We start from the raw sequence: 23,484 nt of genomic DNA on the forward strand, positions 1-23,484 counted from the left end.
ATATTTCTAGTTAGAGAAATTTAAGAGGCTTATCCCTCAAAACTGTAAATACAAAAAAGTTGCACAAACTAGTTTCCCACCACAGGAAATTTATTTTAAGTGTCTTCATAGTTTTATTTTTGAAATACACCAATTTTCATATACTGCAGGAAAATCGAAAATAAATATTATAATGCAAATTTGCGAAAAAACAGCATATGCATCAAAATAAACTATTTCCAGCAGTGCAATATGAGTCCTAAGCATCCCAGAAACGACACAGAAAGTCATAAAGTCAAACATAACTTTTAAAAACACAAGTATAGGCTCATAAGCCCCTGATGGTAAAAGAAACTACATTTCCGCAAAATGACGTCACGTCCGGTTTCGGGCAGATCACGGTGGACATGCGATAGTTACGCTGATGGAGTAGGAAGTGTTACAAACAGCTGATCGGATCGGCAAAGCGTGTTTCTGGAATATTTTGTTTTTGTTGCTGCAAGCGCTTTTTATGCAGTTTTTGCAAAGCTATATGTGGAAGGAAACCGTGACCTAGGACAAGCTGATGGCATAAAATGTAAGTACAACTCCTCCGGTTTCATATGCAAAAAAAAAAATATTGCGCTAGCTTACATGGTTGCAGTGCTACCAGGATTTAAAAACAGTTACGCACAACAGAGCGTGCCCGCTCCGACCGGCTTTAAAGGGTTAACACAATCGTCTTTGGTGGCATCTTTGCTTCTGGAAATTATACTGGGATAGTTCCTCCCTCCAGCACTCCACGGTCACAGTCAGTTGTTAGCGGGAGTAGCATTCATGTGATCAAAAAATACACCAGTGGGGAATTAGCATCTCTAAACAACAAATCAGAAAAGTTTGATTTTGCAGGTTGAAAAGATTGATCCAATCACTCTGAAAAGACTTTCTAACAGCTCTTCTCCCTTTTAATGTCTCACAAAAACTGAAAAACATCCCTGCTCATCCTAAAATAATATCAATAATTATTTCTGCAGATTTGTGGAGGGGAATTGGAAGCAGGAAATCGCTGCACGTCAGCAGGTGAAAAGAAAAGAGAGGGAGGAAGTTAAGTTGGACGTGTGTGTGTGTGTGTGTCACAGAGATCACACAGCTGAGGCATGTGGAGGTGTACAGCACATAGGTGTTTTGACTGACAGCTTCTAGCTGTAATCACGTGTATGATTGTTTCCACATGTGAAACGGATGTAAAAATGATTGGATGAAAAATCCCCCCCGTGGCCGGCAGTCTGAATAAAGGCTGTGAAGTCGTGTCAACATGGTTTCAGTTATCCTGCAGGAAAGTAAGACTTTAACTTTTTATTTGATACATCAAAGCGTGAAGGTATGCAAGAGGGACTACTTTTACACACATGTAGACTATTGTACTGATGTTTCAAGTATATTTTTTTTGTCTCTAACCACAAGATCAGATGTTTTCTGATAGTGAGTGAGGGTTTTTTTCCAGAGACAGCAAATGTTTTTAATATATTGATCATTTTTGAGCCATTTTAGTTCACAATGGAGAGATCTGATGAAACTAAAATAATAATTTTAGTCAATTTTAGTCCATGGAATAGGCTGGAAAATCATGGGGAGACCTTTGCCTGTTCACATTTCTCTCTGGTGTGATATCACACCCCCATTGTGCCAATGAGTTTAATCAAAGGATGAAAACTAACATTTTGTACCCGAAAAACTATTGAGTATGGATGCAGTCATTTTGTAAATGATTCTGAAAAAAAAAACCTTTAAAAATACAAGATAAATAATTGGTTCTCTTATATTTTTTTTTATTTTTTACATACAGAATAATTAGCTAGTTCAGTTACAGAGCCAATGCATAACACCACCCACCTCAAAGTGCTTTATATCATCAGCTAGGCCATACAATACCAGAGAGAAGTCCAAAAATCACTCCCATTTAATAGGAAGAACCATTCAGCAGAACCAAGCTCTTAGGTTAAAGAAAAACATAAAGAGAGGAAGAACAATCAACAAAACACAGACTACAGGAGAGAGGGGCATTGTTAATGACGTTCAGCAGTGGCACATAGACACGTGGAGAAGAAATGCTGTGTCCATCATGGGAAGGCCTCCAACAGACTGATGTAAGATGCATAACTAAGTGATGTTTCAAAAGGAACACTTTAAGGCTAACCTTAAAAACACAGGGGACGTCTGTCTCCTGAATCCAAAGTGTAAATGGTTCTACAAAGGAACCTGAGACTTGAAGGCTCTGCCTCGCATTCTACTTTTAGAGGCTCTAGGAACGACAAGCAAGCCTGTAGTCGTTGATCAAAGTGCTCTACTGGGATAATATGGCACAGTGAGATCTGTAAGTTATCATGGCACATGATAATTCAAAACTTTGTATCTCAGGAGAAAGATTTTAACATTAGAACCACCTGTGTAATACTGTGTAGCTGACCTACCATAGATGAACACAAGACTTTGACGGTGAATTCTTTCAGGAGGTTGGAGCGTTCATGGATTGTTGTCAGCAGTTTGTGCCGTTAACACAAGGGACACTTCACAGTCACAGTAACAATAAATGCCAGAACCATAGACTGCATATAAAACATGAATGTAGCTTTGGCGTTTGGAAAGTGAAGCCAGTAATTCAGCTTTCAGTATTCCTGATGGCCGTGAGGAGGGAACTCATTTGGTTTCGAAAATAATTCTTCTTCTATGGAAGTCTGGAAAACAAAGACTTTGATCCACAACCTCAGGAAACACTTTCCTGATGAATTCGTGGCCAGAGTCACTAGTTTCAAGTCTTATTTAATACAATGTGACTTTCATTGTATAAATTATGTTCTCCTTTGTGTAACTGACGACTTGCAAGCCTTTGAGCGTGTGCCTCAATTAAACAGTGAAATCCACACTCACTTGTCACATCCCAGATTCAACATGTCTAGACTGTCACGGCAAAAGTGCACAGCTTGAGGCTTCATAACAAGTTTTTGCAAACTAATGGATGGACTCACAACAGTGACAGTCTGTGGCATAATGTTGCTTTCTAAAGATATGACCGGTGTTTTCTTTTGGCTTTTTTTTTTTTTTTATATATATATTTTTCTCATTTTTTTCTGAATTACAATATATGAGATTATTTTCTTGTTCATCCCATAAGAGCACTCAGTTTCATAACAAGAAACCGAGGGTTCTTCATGTCTGGTTCAGACATGAAATTAACCAAAACATTGGTCCAACTCATGCATGCATTTGCCACAACAAAGAAGGCAGATGTTGTAAATTCTCCTCAGCATCAACTCCACATGCCATCGTCCCTATTCTTCATCTCATTACTTGGCATATATAATCTCTGGTTGTACTGTGGCTTTTTGGGGCAGGGAGACAGAGTGAACTATAAAGGGTTTTATACAAGCTGAGGAGTGGAGTTAAACTGGAAGGCAGTCTGCATGTTTGTATGGAAACAATTCTTTCATGAGTTGCAATTCTGTTTGATTCCAGATGTAAAAAGCCACAGGAGAGAAAGATGCATATCAGTCTTGACACCTAAATCCAGGATGATGCTGCACTTGAAGTGCTATCCTAACCTCACCGAAAAGACTACATTTAGCAAAAGTATTCTCTGTGCATTTCTTTTCCTAAGCAATAATGATTCTGAACAAGCAGGATAGAAATTCTTCCAGTTATATTAAAGGATCCACATACTTTTTTGGGGAAGAAAAGTGAGTTAGGTAACTTTAAACTTTGCATATTTGTTGGTGTAAGACAGGCTGGTCTGAGTATTTCAGAAACTGTTGATCTGCTAGGATTTTCCCACACAACCATCTCTGGGGATTAAAAGAGAGAACATATGCAGTGAGCAGCAGTCCTTTGAGTAAAAATGCCTTGTTGATGTCAGAGGTCAGAGGAGAATGGCGAGACTGCTTCAAGATAATAGGAAAGCAGAAATAACTCAAATAACTACTCATATCAACCAAGGTGTGTAGAAAGACATCTCTGAATAACACATTGAATCCTGTAGCAGATGGTCTATAACAGCAGAAGACTACATCAGGTCCCAATATGAGCAACATTCAGAGGTAGGGTCAGAATTTTGCATAAAAAACACGAAAGTGTGTCTCCGTCATGCCTCGTTCAGGCAGTTTTGCTATACTATTGGCTGCAAATTACTTCAGGTGAATGGAATGTCTCTAAATGCTCATCTCAGCCAAAAAGCTAAGGATTTTTTTTAAAACTGTGAATCATGCAAAACCGCTCTGGTAAAATGCAGGAATTGTTTTAAAAAAGGGAAATGAGCATAATAAGTTCCCTTTGACAATAATTTTTTTTTAAAAATCACAAATTATTATGATCCTACTTTAAGTCTAATCTCTGTACTCAAGTAATTACACTAAGTCATGCAAATGTTTTGTGTTTGTTCTTGACAGGGAAGCACGTTTTCTTTCTGGCTGCTTCTCTGTGGTCTGACCAGAAACTAACTCATCCTTATTCTAGAAAGTGAACCACAACACGTGGCAACAGAGCCCACAAACATGAGCTCATTCCTCTTGAGGGGAAACTAGCAACTGAAAAAAACAGAAAGAGAGAAAGTCCCAGTGTTCCTCTCCACATCCATTTGTCTTTGGACTACATTCCTGCTCCTCTTCCTCAAATGAAATGGTTATCCCTGCAAACAATGAGAAGACTGAGCTGCAGGAGCATCTGCAGCATGTGAAGTGGGACATGAAACAAAAATTGGCTCACAAGGTCGAGGTCAACTTCAGCATCAGCACATTCTTTGAGCCAAGGCGTTGGAGAGAAAGCAGGCGCGAACTGAAAATGGCCCTAGTCTCTTCCTAACATGCTTTTATTTCCCACATACTTCGTGATCAGCAGGCCTCAGTATGTTATCAGGTAATACTGAGACAAACAGCTGCTTACGTGCTGAAATGTGGATGTATTATTTGAGAAAAGCATTACACATGAATCAGAAGAACAATACATTTTGACCAATAGGCTAACAATTAAAGTAAACTCATCAGTATTAAAAATACAGCTGGAAAGGTGAACTGTTCCTACTTTAAGAGCAAGTGCAAGTGCAAGTGCAGGCAGATATGTTGCAAAATGTATTTACCATCATAATTAAATACAAAAAGAAAGAATGTGCAGAAAAAATCTGAACTCTAAACTCACACCTATGATATTAATTTAAAAATCATAGTTGACCTTTTCGAGTTATTGTAACAAAAAAAGGAAAAAAGTCTTTTCTGTGGCTAAGTCCTCAATTTTCCTTTATTCCTTGTAATGTTGTCAGTCTCCATATGAGTCACGTTGACCACGTGCTGTGTGCTTCATGCTTTGCTCTGGAATGTCAGGTTTCAAATTGCATGTACCCGATATTGCCTTGCCATGCCATGCCAGAGATATAAGATTGTGTGTAACTGTAAAATCAAATGACTATTATTTATTTGCAATAAAATAACATAAAACACACACCAAAGTACACACAGGACTTTTTATTAGTAAGTTACAATGCGGACACATGCACTGCCAAGGACATTTAAAAAAAATAATACTATGACATTTCATCATGTTTCAGTTAAACAAGTTAAGAATCAAGCAGTTAAGTAAGAAAAGATTTTTTCTGTTTATAACAATTAGAACATGTATGATTGAACACAGAAGAAACATGCACTTTACTGCACTGCAACATAGAAAATTATCCTAAGTGTAGAAAAACATATCATTTTCATTTGACAAACACTTGATGATACAAATGTGTTTGCAGTGACTGACTCACCCGAGTTTCTTCCAGAAGCCACAGGTTAACAGGTTAAAGGATATTTATTGTGTCACACAGCATGTTCTTTGGAAACTTGTTCAGCGCAGCGGTTTGAGAAAATATCACAGGCTGTCTGAGCGAGCAGGGTTTCCTTGATGTCATACCCCTCCAGAGGCAAGTGCGGTGTTGGTGGTGCATCACGGTGTAGTGTGATGTACCGGGTTGTCAAAACCGGCTGCTGACATGACAGAACACTGCCCTCCTGCACCAGCCCAAAGGCACTTTCCACAAGGGGCTTGTCAGGTCAGGGATCTGGTAATGGACCCACAATGCCTCTGTAGAATCCACTCCTAAAGAAAACATCAATGACAATAATGTAAGGAAGAAGGTTATTATACTGAACAACAACTAAACTAAAAAGTGTGAAACAGTGGTGCATAAGTTAGAGACTGGGATGTATATATGTACATGACTGAGTTAGCCGTCTTCAGAAAGTGTAATGTTGTATGTAAATTAATACCTATTCTGACACATGCATGTATGAACAAATAGCAACATGCATTTGTAACACAGGAAACCAAATTTTACAAATCTAATTACCGTACTCCAGTCTGGGCCATCCTATTTGGTACCGGCTTAGTGAAGATCATAGAGTTGATAGGTCCTGGCTTCACACCCTAACAGAAGACACATTTACTATGGATGGTGTTGCTGTTCATATGTAAACATGGTCTAATTCAAAAACTTTAACCTTATTTAAATTACCACTGTCCGTGGCTTGTGCCATTGCTGTTCAGATTCGGTGCAGCTATGCACAGGGGACAACCGGCACTCTGAGTTGTGAGTAGTGTGCTGTTTGGAAGAGCAGTGCCACTGTGTGATTGCACATAACAGCACCTGCCACACAGGAGCACTGGCGATGAATCCAGAAGCTTAATCTAAGAAGAAAGAACTAAAATTAAAATGTAACATCATCTTCATGGAAGAGCCGAACAGGAACATAGTTCAGTGTTATGGTTACTGACCCCTACAGGCTTACCCTCCTGAATGCTTAGTGTTTCCTTCTCTCCCTATTAAAACAATTTAACCATCCTTGATAACTGTAATAACTTAGATTGTGTATATTTGCAGTATTAACTTGGTGTAAATTTGTTTCTGATCACCCAAACACATCTGACTAGTCAAATTAGGTGTGATAAAGCAGGGGACAAGGAAAACATTCAAGTTGATGGGCCTTCAGGAATGAACTTAACTAATGCTTAAATGAACTGAACCCCACTGAACAGGGATTAACAACTTTACACAGCTTCCTGCCTACACTTAGTCTGTGTGGTGCCTCACTCTTCCTCATTGACCTGTAGCACAGGGCTCTCACACCGACCTCCCCTGTCAACCTGTGTTTTTTTTGGACACTGAATAAAGATACAAGAACCATTAGCATTATTTCTGTACTACTCATGTCAACACGTCTTAAACATATATACTTTACACGTAGCAAGAGTAGCATTGGGTAGTTAACTACCTGCTTAGTTAGCCAACTACCTAACGCTATTATAAAAGTGTCTAACAACAAAAGTGACATTAGTTAAACCTCAACTATAAACACCGTTTAAGGAAACATGTAATGTAGAGAATTGACATCAAATGAAACACATAGCGGAGTGTTTGCATTTCACGTTAGCTAACGTTTCTTTGTCGGTTAATTTACGTTTTCTTACCTTCGTAGTTGTGTATATATGATGCAGCATATAACTTAAATCCTTTATCTAACATGCTGACGGGGTTTGTCGTCACTCTGTAAATCCGATGAACATCAATGATGTTCAAATTTGGGAGCTCTTGTACACTGTAAAATCTAATTAGTTCCCAGAACTCAAAAAAATTATGGAAACTCGTTGCCTCAAAAAAATTGAGTAAAGCTTAGCTAAAAATGACTAAGTTAGGACAACTTATTTATTTTGAGTACTCTGTACAAGCTCATTTGTTCCCAGAACTCAAAAAAATTGGATCAGGTTTACGTAAGATGACCAAGTTAGGGCAACTTACTCATTTTGAGTACACTGTACAGCCGTGTTAGTTCCCAGAACTCAAAAAAATTATGGAAACTCGTTGCCTCAAAAAAACTAAGTAAAGCTTACTTAGGATGACTGTCAGGACAACTTATACATTGCAAGTCTGCAGTATTAAGAATAACTTGATATTTCTGACTGTACAATACTAATTGTTTACCTACTGACAAACATTTCAAGTTCAACTAAATGAAAAACAATTTGTGGTAACCTGAATATGATTAAAAATAATTAACAACAATTTTTGTAATGATGTTAAAATGAGCCCAACTTTTATTTTCAAACACAACAAAGTATAACAGCCAACATACTGGACACTGTTCTGCTGAACAACAAACAATTATATTGCCATCACTGTTATAATCTTACAATGAAACAAAGTCTCAGATGTAATTATTCTGAAAATAAGTTTAGGCCTACCACAAGTTTGTTTTGTACTTACATTACTTATATAATCAAAATAAAATATTTATTGTTCTGTCACAAGTGCAGTCTCTAATTTAAACAACACATTTGTTTTCCATTCCAACACATGAGCTGGAATGTTGTAATATTTTAAGGATGGCTTGTTTCCAGTCCAGGCATTACTGCCTGAATGACTGTCATGGATCGAGGTGATCCAAATGTAGGTGCAGAAGAAAGTCTTTAACTTCCCTTCAGTACAGTGGAAGTGGATGTGGGTTGGAGATGCAATGAGCTTGAACCTGCAGGCGACCATCTTCACTGACCACACCATCTGTGATGGAGGACTCATCTCTCCTGTTGTCCTGCAAGCAAACAATCATATTTTTGGAACATGAACTTAATTGCTTTCTTAAAACATTTTTTTTCTGCATTTGGTATAGAACAGACTCCAATTTAGACAATCTCAGGCTCCCTCCCACCGGAGAGGTGACATTCAATGTCCCAAATTGTCAGTCTGGATAGCCCTGACCACCACCCCCGACACACAATAATGTCATGAAAGCATTATTTTAAAAAGGGCTATGCAAACATGGCCAGTAACTTTCATTCTAATGATGTGCAAAATGATTTTGGGCACAAAACAAATTTTGCTGTTAGAAAACTTGCAGACTTCACTATATACAGTGTAGACCCTCTAAACTAAGTGATGTGATCTTTCAAGAAATGCAGACCAAACTGTTGTTGTTTGTTTACTTACACAGCATGTCTTGTAGAGTTAACTGGAGTCACAGCAACAGCATAGTGCAGTCATATCTCAAGTCTAATAACAGAAGACAGGAAAAGATCAGTAAAGAAACAACTTCCCCAAACCAAAGCACAAACAAAACAATAAGTAAAACAGGCTGATCTAAAGTATGATTAAAGTTCAGCCTGATTAATATAAATGTCACTGACAGTTGCTAATATATTGGAAAACCAAAATACTTACTGATGTCTTTCTGTCCAACAGCAGGAGTGCTGGTCCCGAGCCTCAAAGACAGTATAAAGCAAGCAGAGGGAGAAAAACAGAACATTTTTCAGAAACTGATTTGATCTTTAATGGCTGTGCAATCATTGTAACAGAGTTTGCTTGTGTTGTTAAATAAAGGCTAGATTTGACATTAGTAGATGCCACAGATGTTCAAAAGCATGAAAAAATAGACGTCTCCGAAAACGTCGGAGCATTTTTGCAAATATGTGATGTCTCGATAAATCGAGCAGATACTTGAACTTTACACAGCTACATTCTCGCCTGAAAATATCTTAAAAGTTTATTTTGTGACCCAGAAAAAGTAATAAGTTTTTCAGCCGCGCTCCTCCGCCATTGCCGCGCTTACAAGTACGCACAGGCTCCGACAACCGTGGCCGACAAATGCGATCCTCCTTTTCCGCAGACTACCCTTTCTGGGTCACAAAATAACCCTTTAAGATATTTTCAGGCGAGAATGTAGCTGTGTAAAGTTCAAGTATCTACTTAATTTATCAAAATATCACATATTTGCAAAAGTGCTTCCACGCTTTCGAGAGCTCTGTTATCCACCCCCCACACCTACCCCACCCCTAACGGCTGCACCTCCCGAAGAATTTTGTCTGGGCTCTTATCTCACTTATTTATTTCAAACGATCAACAGAAAATTTCACCGACATAGTTTTATGGGTTTTTAAGGCTGTGGTGTTAATTTTAAGTAACATGAGCCCAGCGGCAGCAGCAACGCTAGGCTAACACTAACTAGCTAGCAAGATTATAAACCTGGTGCTAAACTAAGAGAAGCCACAAATCAGTTTGAATAAGAGTAAACATTTACTCACCAAGTCAGTGTATCAGGTATAGATCCACAGCAATGACAACAATAATATCTTGAGCTGACGCTTCTCCAGGTTTGCTCAACATATTCCATAAAGAATGCACCGTGAACATGCAGACTGATCCGAGAGGGAGGAGGACGGTAGTCACGTGGCATTTTCAAAACACATCTTTCATCCTTCCGCTCTGAGAAGCAAAACTTCCAGCTTACTTAGTTTTTCTAAGTTAAGACAACTCAAATTAATCGAGTTTATCAGCGTTTTCGCATAAAAAGTACTGGTAGCTTATTTAAATTGAGTTCTAATAACAAATTGATAAAAATTAAGTTCAGCCTATTTAATATTTTTAATTAAACACAATATTACATTTTACAGTGTAGGACGAGTGCAAACGCGGAGGTCGGATTATGAATGAGTGGGAGGAGTTGCGCCATGAGAAGGAAGATTACATGACGCGTCAAAAGGCTGAGTGCTTTGAAGTGCGGCCGTGCTTTGAAGTGCGGCCGTTAGGTCACGCCTACTAAGGGCATAAATAGAAGTCAAAAACAGCATTAGTGTGTGTTAGTCTGTTCCTCTGGCTTTGCGTTTCTTAACGTTTTGTCCATTTCCATCAGCATCGGCGGAGCCTTGGGCATACGCTGTGCGATTTTTTCAGTGGCGTTATTCAGCGCCTGCTCAAACTGTACGATTGACTCGCAGGGGTTAGAAGTTCGTAGGTCATGATGCAGGGTCTCACACTATACGCCCGATGCTCTGATGCGACCTGAGTGCTCACACTAAGCATCAATCTGTCCCTCTCTCTCCCTCTGTCTTTCACTCACACAGACACACACACCACCACCATCAACTGTGCTAAATTGCTAATGAAAAATATTGATCAGGCAGCTGTGATTGAGCAGCAGTGTCCATTCAAATATTTTCACGGTTGTTGTGGTCGTGATAATTTTGTGAGGAGACATCGAAAAGGCTCGGAAGAGCTTGCAAAAGTTCTACAAGTTGTGCTTTCATCGCTTGTGTCCAGATCACATGCTGCACTACTGTGCTGCTCCGTCTTTTCGCCTTCGTTTCTGTGTTTGCGCGTGCGCAGTGTGAGAGGCTGCAGTGACCCTCACGATGGCCGACAGGATTTCAAACAGGCTTGATTTTCTTATGACCAAACGATTGATGATCGGGAGCTGGTCGAGGTGTTAATCGCTTCTTGTTACCCCATGTATACAACACGATGCACGATGAAGGCAAAACTCGGGCCGATCACCAAAACGGTCGCATGACTGAAAGACTCGGCTCAAAATTAGCCAAAAATCGCACAGTGTATGCCCAGCATTACCTACGAACTTCTAACCCCTGCGAATCAATCGTGCAGTTTGAGCAGAAGCTGAATAACGTGACTGAAAAGATCGCACAGTGTATGACCAGTTTTATTCAGCTCCTGCTCAGCATTTTTTTTTTTTACATTTTTATGAATCTTCATCAGTTAAACTAAAAAAAAAAAACGGCGGGCATTCGCAGGGGGCTAAAGGAGCTTCTGGGTTGGGAGATGAAGCATCTTTGAAAAATCTCAAGAATTCAGGAGGCTTTCTTTCCAAACTCCTTATGTTTCAGGTGTTGGATCTCTTCCTGGGCTCCTGCACTCTGATATCTATCTCACCCGCTTCTAAGTGTCCGTCACAGCCGGCGTGGAAACCTGGAGGTTCCCTCCAGATTTCACGACGCTTTCTTTCCACTCTCCTTGTGTTTCAGGTCTTGGATCTGTTTGTGGGCTCCTGCACTCTGATATCCATCTCACCCGCTTCTAAGTGTCCGTCACAGCCGGCGTGGAAACCTGGAAGTTCCCTCCAGATTGCACAACGCTTTCTTTCCAATCTCCTTATGTTTCAGGTCTTGGATCTGTTTGTGGGCTCCTGCACACTGATGTTCATCTCACCCGCTTTTAAGTATCCATCACAGCGGCGCGTGGAAACCTGGAGGTTCCTCTCAGGTTTTGGATCTGTTTGTGGGCTCCTGCACACTGATGTCCATCTCACCCGCTTGTGAGTATCCATCACATCCAGTGTGGAAACCTGGAGGTTCCCTCCAGATTGCACAACGCTTTCTTTCCACTCTCCTTTGGTTTCAGGTCTTGGACCTCTTTGTGGGCTCCTGCACACTGATATCCATCTCACCCGCTTCTAAGTGTCCGTCACAGCCGGCGTGGAAACTTGGACGTTCCCTCCAGAGTTCACAATGCTTTCTTTCCACTCCACTTATGTTTCAGGTCTTGGATCTGTTCCTGGGCTCCTGCACTCTGATATCCATCTCACCCGCTTCTAAGTGTCCGTCACAACCAGCGTGGAAACCTGGAAGTTCCTCCATATTGCTGGCGCTTTCTTTCCACTCTCCTTGTGTTTCAGGTCTTGGATCTGTTTGTGGGCTCCTGCACACTGATATCCATCTCACCCGCTTCTAAGTGCCCGTCACAGCCGGCGTGGAAACCTGGAAGTTCCCTCCATATTGCACAACGCTTTCTTTCCACTCTCCTTGTGTTTCAGGTCTTGGGTCTCTTCCTGGGCTCCAGCACTGTGATATCTATCTCACCCGCTTCTAAGTGTCCGTCACAGCCGGCGTGGAAACCTGGAAGTTCCCTCCATATTGCACAACGCTTTCTTTCCACTCTCCTTGTGTTTCAGGTCTTGGATCTCTTCCTGGGCTCCTGCACTCTGATATCCATCTCACCCGCTTGTAAGTGTGCGTCACAGCCGGGGTGGAAACCTGGAAGTTCCCTCCAGATTTCACGACGCTTTCTTTCCACTCTCCTTGTGTTTCAGGTCTTGGATCTGTTCCTGGGCTCCTGCACTCTGATATCCATCTCAACCGCTTCTAAGAGTCCGTCACAACCAGCGTGGAAACCTGGAGGTTCCCTCCAGATTTCACGACGCTGTCTTTCCAATCGCCTTGTGTTTCAGGTCTTGGATCTGTTCCTGGGCTCCTGCACTGTGATATCTATCTCACCCGCTTGTAAGTCTGTGTCACAGCCGGCGTGGAAACCTGGAGGTTCCCTCCAGATTTCACGACGCTTTCTTTCCACTCTCCTTGTGTTTCAGGTCTTGGATCTCTTCCTGGGCTCCTGCACTGTGATATCTATCTCACCCGCTTGTAAGTGTGTGTCACAGCCGGCGTGGAAACCTGGAGGTTCCCTCCAGATTTCACGACGCTTTCTTTCCACTCTCCTTGTGTTTCAGGTCTTGGATCTGTTTGTGGGCTCCTGCACACTGGTATCCATCTCACCCGCTTGTAATTATCCATTACAGCCAGCGTGGAAACCTGGGGGTTCCCTCCAGATTTCACAACGCTTTCTTTCCAGTCTCCTTATGTTTCAGGTCTTGGATCTGTTTGTGGGCTCCTGCACACTGGTATCCATCTCACCCGCTTCTAAGTGTCCGTCACAGCCGGCGTGGAAACCTGGAAGTTCCCTCCAGATTGCACAACGCTTTCTTTACACTCTCCTTGTGTTTCAGGTCTTGGATCTGTTTGTGGGCTCCTGCACTCTGATATCTATCTCACCCGCTTCTAAGTATCCGTCACAGCCAGCGTGGAAACCTTGAGGTTCCCTCCAGGTTTTGGATCTGTTTGTGGGCTCCTGCACACTGATATCCATCTCACCCGCTTGTGAGTATCCATCACAGCCGGCGTGGAAACCTGGAGGTTCCCTCCAGATTGCACAACGCTTTCTTTCCAATCTCCTTATGTTTCAGGTCTTGGATCTGTTTGTGGGCTCCTGCACACTGATATCCATCTCACCCGCTTCTAAGTGTCCGTCACAGCCGGCGTGGAAACCTGGAGGTTCCCTCCAGATTGCACAACGCTTTCTTTCCACTCTCCTTTTGTTTCAGGTCTTGGACCTCTTTGTGGGCTCCTGCACTCTGATATCCATCTCACCCGCTCCTAAGTGTCCGTCACAGCCGGCGTGGAAACTTGGAGGTTCCCTCCAGATTTCACAATGCTTTCTTTCCACTCCACTTATGTTTCAGGTCTTGGATCTGTTCCTGGGCTCCTGCACACTGATATCCATCTCACCCGCTTCTAAGTGTCCGTCACAGCCGGCGTGGAAACCTGGAGGTTCCCTCCAGATTGCACAACGCTTTCTTTCCACTCTCCTTTTGTTTCAGGTCTTGGACCTCTTTGTGGGCTCCTGCACACTGATATCCATCTCACCCGCTTCTAAGTGTCCGTCACAGCCGGCGTGGAAACCTGGAAGTTCCCTCCAGATTGCACAACGCTTTCTTTCCACTCTCCTTGTGTTTCAGGTCTTGGATCTGTTTGTGGGCTCCTGCACACTGATAGCCATCTCACCCGCTTCTAAGTGTCCGTCACAACCAGCGTGGAAACCTGGAGGTTCCCTCCAGATTGCACAATGCTTTCTTTCCACTCCACTTATGTTTCAGGTCTTGGATCTGTTCCTGGGCTCCTGCACACTGATATCCATCTCACCCGCTTCTAAGTGTCCGTCACAGCCGGCGTGGAAACCTGGAGGTTCCCTCCAGATTGCACAACGCTTTCTTTCCACTCTCCTTGTGTTTCAGGTCTTGGATCTGTTTGTGGGCTCCTGCACACTGATATCCATCTCACCCGCTTGTAAGTGTACGTCACAGCCGGCGTGGAAACCTGGAAGTTCCCTCCAGATTGCACAACGCTTTCTTTCCACTCTCCTTGTGTTTCAGGTCTTGGATCTGTTTGTGGGCTCCTGCACACTGATAGCCATCTCACCCGCTTCTAAGTTTCCGTCACAACCAGCGTGGAAACCTGGAGGTTCCCTCCAGATTGCACAACGCTTTCTTTCCACTCTCCTTGTGTTTCAGGTCTTGGATCTGTTTGTGGGCTCCTGCACACTGATAGCCATCTCACCCGCTTCTAAGTGTCCGTCACAACCAGCGTGGAAACCTGGAGGTTCCCTCCAGATTGCACAATGCTTTCTTTCCACTCCTCTTATGTTTCAGGTCTTGGATCTCTTCCTGGGCTCCTGCACTCTGATATCCATCTCACCCGCTTGTAAGCATCCATCACAGCCGGCGTGGAAACCTGGAGGTTCCCTCCAGGTTTTGGATCTGTTTGTGGGCTCCTGCACACTGATATCCATCTCACCCGCTTCTAAGTGTCCGTCACAGCCGGCGTTGAAACCTGGAGGTTTCCTCCAGATTTCAAAACGCTTTCTTTCCACTCTACTTATGTTTCAGGTCTTGGATCTTTTCCTGGGCTCCTGCACTCTGATATCCATCTCACCCGCTTCTAAGTGTCCGTCACAGCCGGCGTTGAAACCTGGAGGTTCCCTCCAGATTTCAAAACGCTTTCTTTCCACTCTACTTATGTTTCAGGTCTTGGATCTGTTCCTGGGCTCCTGCACTCTGATATCCATCTCACCCGCTTCTAAGTGTCCGTCACAGCCGGCGTGGAAACCTGGAAGTTCCCTCCATGTTGCACAAGGCTTTCTTTCCACTCTCCTTGTGTTTCAGGTCTTGGATCTCTTCCTGGGCTCCTGCACTCTGATATCCATCTCTCCTGCTTCTAAGTGTCCGTCACAGCCGGCGTGGAAACCTGGAAGTTCCCTCCAGATTGCACAACGCTTTCTTTCCACTCTCCTTGTGTTTCAGGTCTTGGATCTGTTTGTGGGCTCCTGCACACTGATATCCATCTCACCCGCTTCTAAGTGTCCGTCACAACCAGCGTGGAAACCTGGAGGTTCCCTCCAGATTGCACAACGCTTTCTTTCCACTCCACTTATGTTCCAGGTCTTGGATCTCTTCCTGGGCTCCTGCACACTGATATCCATCTCACCCGCTTCTAAGTTTCCGTCACAGCCGGCGTGGAAACCTGGAGGTTCCCTCCAGATTGCACAACACTTTCTTTCCAATCTCCTTATTTTTCAGGTCTTGGATCTCTTCCTGGGCTCCTGCACTCTGATATCCATCTCACCCGCTTGTAAGTATCCATCACAGCCGGCGTGGAAACCTGGAGGTTCCCTCCAGGTTTTGGATCTGTTTGTGGGCTCCTGCACACTGATAGCCATCTCACCCGCTTCTAAGTGTCCGTCACAGCCGGCGTTGAAACCTGGGGGTTCCCTCCAGATTTCACAACGCTTTCTTTCCAATCTCCTTATGTTTCAGGTCTTGGATCTGTTTGTGGGCTCCTGCTCACTGGTATCCATCTCACCCGCTTGTAAGTGTGCGTCACAGCCGGCGTGGAAACCTGGAGGTTCCTTCCAGATTTCACAACGCTTTCTTTCCAATCTCCTTGTGTTTCAGGTCTTGGATCTCTTCCTGGGCTCCTGCACTCTGATATCCATCTCACCCGCTTCTAAGTGTCCGTCACAACCAGCGTGGAAACCTGGAGGTTCCCTCCAGATTTCACAACGCTGTCTTTCCAATCGCCTTGTGTTTCAGGTCTTGGATCTGTTCCTGGGCTCCTGCACTCTGATATCCATCTCACCCGCTTCAAAGTGTCCATCATAGCCGGCGTGGAAACCTGGAGGTTCCCTCCAGATCTCACAACGCTTTCTTTCCAATCTCCTTGTGTTTCAGGTCTTGGATCTCTTCCTGGGCTCCTGCACTCTGATATCCATCTCACCCGCTTCTAAGTGTCCGTCACAGCCGGCGTGGAAACCTGGAGGTTCCCTCCAGATTTCACGACGCTTTCTTTCCACTCTCCTTGTGTTTCAGGTCTTGGATCTCTTCCTGGGCTCCTGCACTCTGATATCCATCTCACCCGCTTGTAACTATCCATTACAGCCTTCGTGGAAACCTGGAGGTTCCCTCCAGATTTCACAACGCTGTCTTTCCAATCGCCTTGTGTTTCAGGTCTTGGATCTGTTCCTGGGCTCCTGCACTCTGATATCCATCTCACCCGCTTGTAAGTGTCCGTCACAACCAGTGTGGAAACCTGGAGGTTCCCTCCAGATTGCACAACGCTTTCTTTCCACTCTCCTTGTGTTTCAGGTCTTGGATCTGTTCCTGGGCTCCTGCACTCTGATATCCATCTCACCCGCTTCTAAGTGTCCGTCACAACCAGCGTGGAAAGCTGGAGGTTCCCTCCAGATTTCACAACGCTTTCTTTCCACTCTCCTTGTGTTTCAGGTCTTGGATCTCTTCCTGGGCTCCTGCACTCTGATGTCTATCTCACCCGCTTGTAAGTGTCCGTCACAACCAGCGTGGAAACCTGGAGGTTCCCTCCAGATTGCACAACGCTTTCTTTCCACTCTCCTTGTGTTTCAGGTCTTGGATCTGTTTGTGGGCTCCTGCACACTGATATCCATCTCACCCACTTCTAAGTGTCCGTCACAGCCGGCGTGGAAACCTCGAGGTTCCCTCCAGATTGCACAACGCTTTCTTTCCACTCTCCTTGTGTTTCAGGTCTTGGATCTGTTTGTGGGCTCCTGCACTCTGATATCCATCTCACCCGCTTCTAAGTGTCCGTCACAACCAGCGTGGAAAGCTGGAGGTTCCCTCCAGATTTCACAACGCTTTCTTTCCACTCTCCTTGTGTTTCAGGTCTTGGATCTCTTCCTGGGCTCCTGCACTCTGATATCCATCTCACCCGCTTCAAAGTGTCCATCATAGCCGGCGTGGAAACCTGGAGGTTCCCTCCAGATCTCACAACGCTTTCTTTCCAATCTCCTTGTGTTTCAGGTCTTGGATCTCTTCCTGGGCTCCTGCACTCTGATATCCATCTCACCCGCTTCTAAGTGTCCGTCACAGCCGGCGTGGAAACCTGGAGGTTCCCTCCAGATTTCACAACGCTTTCTTTCCACTCTCCTTGTGTTTCAGGTCTTGGATCTGTTTGTGGGCTCCTGCACACTGATATCCATCTCACCCGCTTCTAAGTCTCCGTCACAACCAGCGTGGAAACCTGGAGGTTCCCTCCAGATTGCACAACGCTTTCTTTCCACTCTCCTTGTGTTTCAGGTCTTGGATCTGTTTGTGGGCTCCTGCACACTGATATCCATCTCACCCACTTCTAAGTGTCCGTCACAGCCGGGCGTGGAAACCTCGAGGTTCCTCCAGATTGCACAACGCTTTCTTTCCACTCTCCTTGTGTTTCAGGTCTTGGATCTGTTTGTGGGCTCCTGCACTCTGATATCCATCTCACCCGCTTCTAAGTGTCCGTCACAACCAGCGTGGAAAGCTGGAGGTTCCCTCCAGATTTCACAACGCTTTCTTTCCACTCTCCTTGTGTTTCAGGTCTTGGATCTCTTCCTGGGCTCCTGCACTCTGATATCCATCTCACCCGCTTCAAAGTGTCCATCATAGCCGGCGTGGAAACCTGGAGGTTCCCTCCAGATCTCACAACGCTTTCTTTCCACTCTCCTTGTGTTTCAGGTCTTGGATCTCTTCCTGGGCTCCTGCACTCTGATGTCTATCTCACCCGCTTGTAAGTGTCCCGTCACAACCAGCGTGGAAACCTGGAGGTTCCCTCCAGATTTCACAATGCTTTCTTTCCACTCTCCTTGTGTTTCAGGTCTTGGATCTGTTTGTGGGCTCCTGCACACTGATATCCATCTCACCCGCTTCTAAGTCTCCGTCACAACCAGCGTGGAAACCTGGAAGTTCCCTCCAGATTTCACGACGCTTTCTTTCCACTCTCCTTGTGTTTCAGGTCTTGGATCTGTTCCTGGGCTCCTGCACACTGGTATCCATCTCACCCGCGTCTAAGTTTCCGTCACAGCCGGCGTGGAAACCTGGAGGTTTCCTCCAGATTTCACAACGCTTTCTTTTCAATCTCCTTATGTTTCAAGTCTTGGACCTGTTCCTGGGCTCCTGCACTCTGATATCCATCTCACCCGCTTGTAAGTATCCGTCACAACCAGCGTGGAAACCTGGAGGTTCCCTTCAGATTTCACAATGCTTTCTTTCAAATCTCCTTATCTTTCAGGTCTTGGACCTTTTCCTGGGCTCCTGCAATCTGATATCCATCTCACCCGCTTGTAAGTATCCATCACAGCCGGCGTGGAAACCTGGAGGTTCCCTCCAGATTTCACAATGCTTTCTTTTCAGTCTCCTTATCTTTCAAGTCTTGGACCTGTTCCTGGGCTCCTGCACACTGATATCTATCTCACCCGCTTCTAAGTGTCCGTCACAACCAGCGTGGAAAGCTGGAGGTTCCCTCCAGATTGCACAACGCTTTCTTTCCACTCTCCTTGTGTTTCAGGTCTTGGATCTGTTTGTGGGCTCCTGCACACTGATATCCATCTCACCCGCTTCTAAGTGTCCGTCACAGCCGGCGTGGAAACCTGGAGGTTCCCTCCAGATTTCACAACGCTTTCTTTCCACTCCACTTATGTTTCAGGTCTTGGATCTGTTCCTGCGCTCCTGCACTCTGATATCCATCTCACCCGCTTGTAAGTATCCGTCACAACCAGCGTGGAAACCTGGAGGTTCCCTTCAGATTTCACAATGCTTTCTTTCAAATCTCCTTATCTTTCAGGTCTTGGACCTTTTCCTGGGCTCCTGCAATCTGATATCCATCTCACCCGCTTGTAAGTATCCATCACAGCCGGCGTGGAAACCTGGAGGTTCCCTCCAGATTTCACAATGCTTTCTTTTCAGTCTCCTTATCTTTCAAGTCTTGGACCTGTTCCTGGGCTCCTGCACACTGATATCTATCTCACCCGCTTCTAAGTGTCCGTCACAACCAGCGTGGAAAGCTGGAGGTTCCCTCCAGATTGCACAACGCTTTCTTTCCACTCTCCTTGTGTTTCAGGTCTTGGATCTGTTTGTGGGCTCCTGCACACTGATATCCATCTCACCCGCTTCTAAGTGTCCGTCACAGCCGGCGTGGAAACCTGGAAGTTCCCTCCAGATTGCACCACGCTTTCTTTCCATTCTCCTTGTGTTTCAGGTCTTGGATCTGTTTGTGGGCTCCTGCACACTGATATCCATCTCACCCGCTTCTAAGTGTCCGTCACAGCCGGCGTGGAAACCTGGAAGTTCCCTCCAGATTTCACAACGCTTAGTTTCCAATCTCCTTATGTTTCAGGTCTTGGATCTGTTCCTGGGCTCCTGCACACTGATATCCATCTCACCCGCTTCAAAGTGTCCATCATAGCCGGCGTGGAAACCTGGAAGTTCCCTCCAGATTGCACAATGCTTTCTTTACACTCTCCTTGTGTTTCAGGTCTTGGATCTCTTTGTGGGCTCCTGCTCACTGGTATCCATCTCACCCGCTTGTAACTATCAATTACAGCCTTCGTGGAAACCTGGGGGTTCCCTCCAGATTTCACAACGCTTTCTTTCCAATCTCCTTATGTTTCAGGTCTTGGATCTGTTCCTGGGCTCCTGCTCACTGGTATCCATCTCACCCGCTTGTAATTGTGCGTCACAGCCGGCGTGGAAACCTGGAGGTTCCCTCCAGATTTCACGACGCTTTGTTTCCACTCTCCTTGTGTTTCAGGTCTTGGATCTGTTCCTGGGCTCCTGCACTCTGATATCCATCTCACCCGCTTGTAAGTGTCCGTCACAGCCAGCGTGGAAACCTGGAGGTTCCCTCCAGATTGCACAACGCTTTCTTTCCACTCTCCTTGTGTTTCAGGTCTTGGATCTGTTTGTGGGCTCCTGCACACTGATATCCATCTCACCCGCTTCTAAGTGTCCGTCACAGCCGGCGTGGAAACCTGGAAGTTCCTCTCAGATTGCACAACGGTTTCTTTCCACTCTCCTTGTGTTTCAGGTCTTGGATCTGTTCCTGGGCTCCTGCACTTCTGATATCCATCTCACCCGCTTCTAAGTGTCCGTCACAGCCGGCGTGGAAACCTGGAGGTTCCCTCCAGATTTCACAACGCTTAATTTCCAATCTCCTTATGTTTCAGGTCTTGGATCTGTTTGTGGGCTCCTGCACACTGATATCCATCTCACCCGCTTCTAAGTGTCCGTCACAGCCGGCGTGGAAACCTGGAGGTTCCCTCCAGATTTCACGACGCTTTCTTTCCACTCTCCTTGTGTTTCAGGTCTTGGATCTCTTCCTGGGCTCCTGCACTCTGATATCCATCTCACCCGCTTGTAACTATCAATTACAGCCTTCGTGGAAACCTGGGGGTTCCCTCCAGATTTCACGACGCTTTCTTTCCAATCTCCTTCTGTTTCAGGTCTTGGATCTGTTCCTGGGCTCCTGCTCACTGGTATCCATCTCACCCGCTTGTAATTGTGCGTCACAGCCGGCGTGGAAACCTGGAGGTTCCCTCCAGATTTCACAACGCTGTTTTTCCAATCTCCTTGTGTTTCAGGTCTTGGATCTGTTCCTGGGCTCCTGCACTCTGATATCCATCTCACCCGCTTGTAAGTGTCCGTCACAACCAGCGTGGAAACCTGGAGGTTCCCTCCAGATTTCACAACGCTGTCTTTCCAATCGCCTTGTGTTTCAGGTCTTGGATCTGTTCCTGGGCTCCTGCACTCTGATATCCATCTCACCCGCTTGTAAGTATCCGTCACAACCAGCGTGGAAACCTGGAGGTTCCCTCCAGATTGCACAACGTTTTCTTTCCACTCTCCTTGTGTTTCAGGTCTTGGATCTGTTCCTGGGCTCCTGCACTCTGATATCCATCTCACCCGCTTGTAAGTGTCCGTCGCAACCAGCGTGGAAACCTGGAGGTTCCCTCCAGATTGCACAACGCTTTCTTTCCACTCTCCTTGTGTTTCAGGTCTTGGATCTGTTCGTGGGCTCCTGCACTCTGATATCCATCTCACCCGCTTGTAAGTATCCGTCACAACCAGCGTGGAAACCTGGAGGTTCCCTTCAGATTTCACAATGCTTTCTTTCAAATCTACTTATGTTTCAGGTCTTGGACCTTTTCCTGGGCTCCTGCACTCTGATATCCATCTCACCCGCTTCTAAGTGTCCGTCACAACCAGCGTGGAAACCTGGAGGTTCCCTCCAGATTGCACAACGTTTTCTTTCCACTCTCCTTGTGTTTCAGGTCTTGGATCTCTTCCTGGGCTCCTGCACTCTGATGTCTATCTCACCCGCTTGTAAGTGTCCGTCACAACCAGCGTGGAAACCTGGAGGTTCCTCCAGATTTCTGGCAACGCTTTCTTTCCACTCTCCTTGTGTTTCAGGTCTTGGATCTGTTTGTGGGCTCCTGCACTCTGATATCCATCTCACCCGCTTCTAGGTGTCCGTCACAGCCAGCGTGGAAACCTGGAAGTTCCCTCCAGATTGCACAACGCTTTCTTTCCACTCTCCTTGTGTTTCAGGTCTTGGATCTGTTTGTGGGCTCCTGCACACTGATATCCATCTCACCCGCTTCTAAGTGTCCGTCACAGCCGGCGTGGAAACCTGGAAGTTCCCTCCAGATTTCACAATGCTTTCTTTCCGCTCCACTTATGTTTCAGGTCTTGGATCTGTTCCTGGGCTCCTGCACTCTGATATCCATCTCACCCGCTTCTAAGTGTCCGTCACAACCAGCGTGGAAAGCTGGAGGTTCCCTCCAGATTGCACAATGCTTTCTTTCCACTCTCCTTGTGTTTCAGGTCTTGGATCTGTTCCTGGGCTCCTGCACTCTGATATCCATCTCACCCGCTTCTAAGTGTCCGTCACAACCAGCGTGGAAAGCTGGAGGTTCCCTCCATATTTCACGACGCTTTCTTTCCACTCTCCTTGTGTTTCAGGTCTTGGATCTGTTTCTGGGTTCCTGCACACTGATATCTATCTCACCCGCTTGTAAGTGCGCGTCACAGCCGGCGTGGAAACCTGGAGGTTCCCTCCAGATTTCACAACGCTTTCTTTTCAATGTCCTTATGTTTCAGGTCTTGGATCTCTTCCTGGGCTCCTGCACACTGGTATCCATCTCACTTGCTTCTACGTGTCCGTCACAGCCGGCGTGGAAACCTGGAGGTTCCCTCCAGATTGCACAACGCTTTCTTTCCACTCTCCTTATGTTTCAGGTCTTGGATCTCTTCCTGGGCTCCTGCACACTGGTATCTATCTCACCCGCTTGTAAGTGTGCGTCACAGCCGGCGTGGAAACCTGGAGGTTCCCTCCAGATTGCACAACGCTTTCTTTCCACTCTCCTTATGTTTCAGGTCTTGGATCTCTTCCTGGGCTCCTGCACACTGGTATCTATCTCACCCGCTTGTAAGTGTGCGTCACAGCCGGCGTGGAAACCTGGAGGTTCCCTCCAGATTTCACAACGCTTTCTTTCCACTCTCCTTGTGTTTCAGGTCTTGGATCTGTTCCTGGGCTCCTGCACTCTGATATCCATCTCACCCGCTTCTAAGCATCCATCACAGCTGGCGTGGAAACCTGGAGGTTTCCTCCAGATTTCACAACGCTTTCTTTCCAATCTCCTTATGTTTCAGGTCTTGGATCTGTTCCTGGGCTCCTGCACTCTGATATCATTGGGTTACTTAACGTAAACGCTGGTTCTTTGATAACAGAGTGAGGTGTTTCACTATGGGAATCGCCTCGGCGTGACCAACT

General features: G+C 45.2%; 2 long non-coding RNA genes across 2 annotated transcripts; one reads left to right on the plus strand and one right to left on the minus strand.

Moving 5' to 3' along the window:
- Positions 1-237: 237 nt before the first annotated feature.
- LOC120432987 lies at positions 238-1,957 on the plus strand. Its single transcript, XR_005608245.1, has 2 exons — positions 238-556; positions 993-1,957. It is a non-coding gene; the product is annotated as an uncharacterized LOC120432987 (long non-coding RNA).
- A 3,493-nt stretch (positions 1,958-5,450) lies between these two features.
- On the minus strand, positions 5,451-7,594 carry LOC120432986. The gene is made up of 4 exons (XR_005608244.1): positions 7,450-7,594; positions 6,497-6,669; positions 6,332-6,408; positions 5,451-6,081 (listed from the first exon to the last, which is right to left on the minus strand). It is a non-coding gene; the product is annotated as an uncharacterized LOC120432986 (long non-coding RNA).
- Positions 7,595-23,484: the final 15,890 nt, after the last annotated feature.

This window comes from Oreochromis aureus, linkage group 15, assembly GCF_013358895.1.
Source record: "Oreochromis aureus strain Israel breed Guangdong linkage group 15, ZZ_aureus, whole genome shotgun sequence".
Taxonomy (NCBI): Eukaryota; Metazoa; Chordata; class Actinopteri; order Cichliformes; family Cichlidae; genus Oreochromis; species Oreochromis aureus.